This window comes from Eucyclogobius newberryi, unplaced genomic scaffold, assembly GCF_026437365.1.
Source record: "Eucyclogobius newberryi isolate DKJ021-1_F unplaced genomic scaffold, fEucNew1.0.hap1 SCAF_482, whole genome shotgun sequence".
Taxonomy (NCBI): Eukaryota; Metazoa; Chordata; class Actinopteri; order Gobiiformes; family Gobiidae; genus Eucyclogobius; species Eucyclogobius newberryi.
This window is the reverse complement of record NW_027316148.1, coordinates 28,717-34,318: the sequence shown is the minus strand read 5'-3', so window position 1 is coordinate 34,318 and position 5,602 is coordinate 28,717.

The following is a 5,602-nucleotide window of genomic DNA, read 5'->3' as shown; positions in this document are numbered from 1 at the left end:
GTTTACGTCCAGCCCGTCTGCTTCTCTGTGTTTTCCTTAGGATGTCCCCCGGGATAACGTGACGATCTCCGGGTGAGACGACGGTTCTCCGCAGTTTCATTAGATCCTCCTTTGTGTAAACACGCACCGGCCGAGGGGCGTGGGGGGGCCGGGGGGGCTCGGCGCTAGTTCACATCACGACGACACAACGAAAAACACTCAATAGCCAGCCGAAAAAAGTCAAAAACAGTTGAATTAAAAACGATCCCAGCACGTGTCCCTATCGTACAGTAAAATAGAAACAAATATTTACAAAATATAGAAGATAAAGCACAGTAAGTGTGAAAAAAGTGTGAGAAAAGAGCGGAGCGTTTACACCAGGCTGCCAGCTGTACGAGCGCCTTTGTGACGTATTCACAGTAGTATTAGTTTATTTGTGTATTTAAATGGATCTTTTAGTTGAAAGCAGTTTCTTCTCTGGTCCATTACAATTAAAAACTGATTTGATTTCAAATGCAACAACATGTTATCAATCATCCAACAGTCCAACAGTCCAACAGTCCAACGGTCCATCAGTCCGACAGTCCGACAGTCCATCAGTCCATCAGTCCGACAGTCCGACAGTCCGACAGTCCGACAGTTATCAGTCCATCAGTCCATCAGTCCGACAGTCCGACAGTCCGACAGTCCAACAGTCCGACAGTCCGACAGTCCAACAGTCCGACAGTCCATCACTCCATCAGTCCGACAGTCCGACAGTCCATCGGTCCATCAGTCCATCACTCCATCAGTCCGACAGTCCGACAGTCCATCACTCCATCAGTCCGACAGTCCGACAGTCCGACAGTCCGACAGTCCATCGGTCCATCAGTCCATCAGTCCATCAGTCCGACAGTCCGACAGTCCATCAGTCCATCAGTCCATCAGTCCGACAGTCCGACAGTCCGTCAGTCCGTCAGTCCGTCAGTCCGTCAGTCCGTCAGTCCGACAGTCCATCAGTCCATTAGTCCAACAGTCCGAAAGTCCGACAGTCCATCAGTCCATCAGTCCGACAGTCCGACAGTCCGACAGTCCATCAGTCCATCAGTCCGACAGTCCGACAGTCCATCACTCCATCAGTCCGACAGTCCGACAGTCCATCAGTCCATCAGTCCGACAGTCCGAAAGTCCGACGGTCGATCAGTTCATCAGTCCGACAGTCCGACAGTCCGACAGTCCATCAGTCCGACAGTCCGACAGTCCGACAGTCCATCACTCCATCAGTCCGACAGTCCGACAGTCCATCAGTCCATCACTCCATCACTCCATCAGTCCGACAGTCCGACAGTCCATCGGTCCATCAGTCCATCAGTCCATCAGTCCATCTGTCCGACAGTCCGACAGTCCGACAGTCCGACAGTCCGACAGTCCATCAGTCCATCAGTCCGACAGTCCGACAGTCCGACAGTCCGACAGTCCGTCAGTCCGTCAGTCCGTCAGTCCGACAGTCCGACAGTCCGACAGTCCATCAGTCCATCAGTCCGACAGTCCATCAGTCCATCAGTCCATCAGTCCGACAGTCCGACAGTCCGACAGTCCGACAGTCCATCAGTCCGACAGTCCGACAGTCCGACAGTCCATCAGTCCATCAGTCCGACAGTCCGACAGTCCGACAGTCCGACATTCCGACCGTCCGACAGTCCGACAGTCCATCAGTCCATCAGTCCGACAGTCCGACAGTCCGACAGACCATCAGTCCATCAGTCCGACAGTCCATCAGTCCATCAGTCCATCAGTCCATCAGTCCGACAGTCCGACAGTCCGACAGTCCATCAGTCCATCAGTCCGTCAGTCCGTCAGTCCGACAGTCCGACAGTCCATCAGTCCATCAGTCCATCAGTCCGACAGTCCGACAGTCCGACAGTCCATCACTCCATCAGTCCGACAGTCCGACAGTCCATCAGTCCATCAGTCCATCACTCCATCACTCCATCAGTCCGACAGTCCGACAGTCCGACAGTCCATCAGTCCGACAGTCCATCAGTCCGACAGTCCGACAGTCCATCAGTCCATCACTCCATCACTCCATCAGTCCGACAGTCCGACAGTCCATCGGTCCATCAGTCCATCAGTCCATCAGTCCATCAGTCCGACAGTCCGACAGTCCGACAGTCCGACAGTCCGACAGTCCATCAGTCCATCAGTCCGACAGTCCGACAGTCCGACAGTCCGACAGTCCGTCAGTCCGTCAGTCCGTCAGTCCGACAGTCCGACAGTCCGACAGTCCATCAGTCCATCAGTCCGACAGTCCATCAGTCCATCAGTCCAACAGTCCGACAGTCCGACAGTCCGACAGTCCGACAGTCCGACAGTCCGACAGTCCATCAGTCCATCAGTCCGACAGTCCGACAGTCCGACAGTCCGACATTCCGACAGTCCGACAGTCCGACAGTCCGACAGTCCATCAGTCCGACAGTCCGACAGTCCGACAGTCCGACAGTCCATCAGTCCATCAGTCCAACAGTCCGACAGTCCGACAGTCCATCACTCCATCACTCCATCAGTCCGACAGTCCGACAGGCCATCACTCCATCAGTCCATCAGTCCGACAGTCCGACAGTCCATCAGTCCATCAGTCCATCAGTCCGACAGTCCGACAGTCCGACAGTCCATCACTCCATCAGTCCGACAGTCCGACAGTCCGACAGTCCAACAGTCCGTCAGTCCATCAGTCCATCAGTCCGAAAGTCCGACAGTCCATCAGTCCATCAGTCCATCAGTCCATCAGTTGATGTAGTCCTGATGCTCTGTGATCGTGCTGATGTCCTGATGCTCTGTGATGGTGCTGATGTCCTGATGCTCTGTGATGGTGTTGATGTCCTGATGCTCTGTGATGGTGCTGATGTCCTGATGCTCTGTGATGGTGTTGATGTCCTTTCCATGTGGGCCATAGAGCTTAGTCCAGACAGTGGTGCTGAAACAGTCCTTCAGATTCTCCTCGCTCTCAGCAGATCATCTCCTCACCACACGCGGCACCACAGGCCTCAGGTGTACAAGGGTGTGGTCCGAGCTGCCCAGGGGAGGGAGGGGGGAAGAAGAATAAGCCTCTTTGGTGTTGGCAAACAAGTCCAATGTTCTATTGTTTCTGGTGGGACAGGAGACATACTGGGTGTATGTTGGTAGAACAGAAGAGGGAGAAGCGTGGTTAAAGTCACCCGAGACGAGGAAGAGAGCCTGTGGGTGCTGTGTTTGCAGCCTACAAGTGCAGGAGAGCAGTGTTTCACAAGCATATTCAGCATTGGCAGACGGGGCCACATAGACTGTGATCAAAATCACATGTGAGAACTCCAGATAATATGGCCTCATGCCAATAGCCAATAGTTCAATATCCCTGTTACATAGCTGCTGCTTCACTGTGCAGTGTTCGGGTTTACACCAGCTCGTGTTCACATAAACAGCCAGACCTCCACCTCTCTTCTTCAGACCTCCACCTCTTTTCTTTCCGCATTCTCTCGTTCTGTCGCCCGCAGCAGATGAAAATTGTCCAAACCTACAATAGAGTCTGGCATTTCTGCTATTAACCAGGTCTGTGAAAATCAAGACGCTGCTGTCCCTATAAATCCTCTGGGACCGTATGAGGCTCGCTATTTCCGTCATTTTATTTTGAAGGGACTCACGTTACCCATGACTACGGCGGGAACCGGCTTCCTGTTTCCTCCTCTCTTCTCTCGGAGTTTACGTCCAGCCCGTCTGCTTCTCTGTGTTTTCCTTAGGATGTCCCCCGGGATAACGTGACGATCTCCGGGTAAGACGACGGTTCTCCGCAGTTTCATTAGATCCTCCTTTGTGTAAACACGCACCGGCCGAGGGGCGCGGGGGGGCCGGGGGGGCTCGGCGCTAGTTCACATCACGACGACACGACGAAAAACACTCAATAGCCAGCCGAAAAAAGTCAAAAACAGTTGAATTAAAAACGATCCCAGCACGTGTCCCTATCGTACAGTAAAATAGAAACAAATATTTACAAAATATAGAAGATAAAGCACAGTAAGTGTGAAAAAAGTGTGAGAAAAGAGCGGAGCGTTTACACCAGGCTGCCAGCTGTACGAGCGCCTTTGTGACGTATTCACAGTAGTATTAGTTTATTTGTGTATTTAAATGGATCTTTTAGTTGAAAGCAGTTTCTTCTCTGGTCCATTACAATTAAAAACTGATTTGATTTCAAATGCAACAACATGTTATCAATCATCCAACAGTCCAACAGTCCAACAGTCCAACGGTCCATCAGTCCATCAGTCCGACAGTCCGAAAGTCCGACAGTCCATCAGTCCATCAGTCCGACAGTCCGACAGTCCGACAGTCCGACAGTCCATCAGTCCGACAGTCCGACAGTCCGACAGTCCGACAGTCCATCAGTCCGACAGTCCGACAGTCCGACAGTCCGACAGTCCATCAGTCCATCAGTCCAACAGTCCGACAGTCCGACAGTCCATCACTCCATCACTCCATCAGTCCGACAGTCCGACAGGCCATCACTCCATCAGTCCATCAGTCCGACAGTCCGACAGTCCGACAGTCCGTCAGTCCGTCAGTCCGTCAGTCCGTCAGTCCGTCAGTCCGACAGTCCGTCAGTCCGTCAGTCCGTCAGTCCGACAGTCCGTCAGTCCGTCAGTCCGTCAGTCCGTCAGTCCGTCAGTCCGACAGTCCATCACTCCATCAGTCCGACAGTCCGACAGTCCGACAGTCCATCAGTCCATCAGTCCGACAGTCCGACAGTCCGACAGTCCATCGGTCCATCAGTCCGACAGTCCGACAGTCCGACAGTCCATCAGTCCATCAGTCCGACAGTCCGACAGTCCGACAGTCCGACAGTCCATCAGTCCATCAGTCCATCAGACCATCAGTCCATCAGTCCGACAGTCCATCAGTCCATCAGTCCATCAGTCCATCAGTCCATCAGTCCGACAGTCCATCAGTCCATCAGTCCATCAGTCCATCAGTCCATCAGTCCATCAGTCCATCAGTCCATCAGTCCATCAGTCCATCAGTCCATCAGTCCGACAGACCATCAGTCCATCAGTCCATCAGTCCGACAGTCCGACAGACCATCAGTCCATCAGTCCATCAGTCCGACAGTCCGACAGACCATCAGTCCATCAGTCCATCAGTCCATCAGTCCGACAGTCCATCAGTCCATCAGTCCATCAGTCCGACAGTCCGACAGTCCGACAGTCCGACAGTCCGACAGTCCGTCAGTCCGTCAGTCCGACAGTCCGACAGTCCGACAGTCCGACAGTCCGACAGTCCATCAGTCCATCAGTCCGACAGTCCGACAGTCCGACAGTCCGTCAGTCCATCAGTCCATCAGTCCGAAAGTCCGACAGTCCGTCAGTCCGTCAGTCCATCAGTCCATCAGTCCATCAGTCCGACAGTCCGACAGTCCGACAGTCCGTCAGTCCGTCAGTCCGTCAGTCCGTCAGTCCGTCAGTCCGTCAGTCCGTCAGTCCGTCAGTCCGTCAGTCCGTCAGTCCGTCAGTCCGACAGTCCATCAGTCCATCAGTCCATCAGTCCATCAGTCCGACAGTCCGTCAGTCCGTCAGTCCGTCAGTCCGTCAGTCCGACAGTCCATCAGTCCATCAGTCCA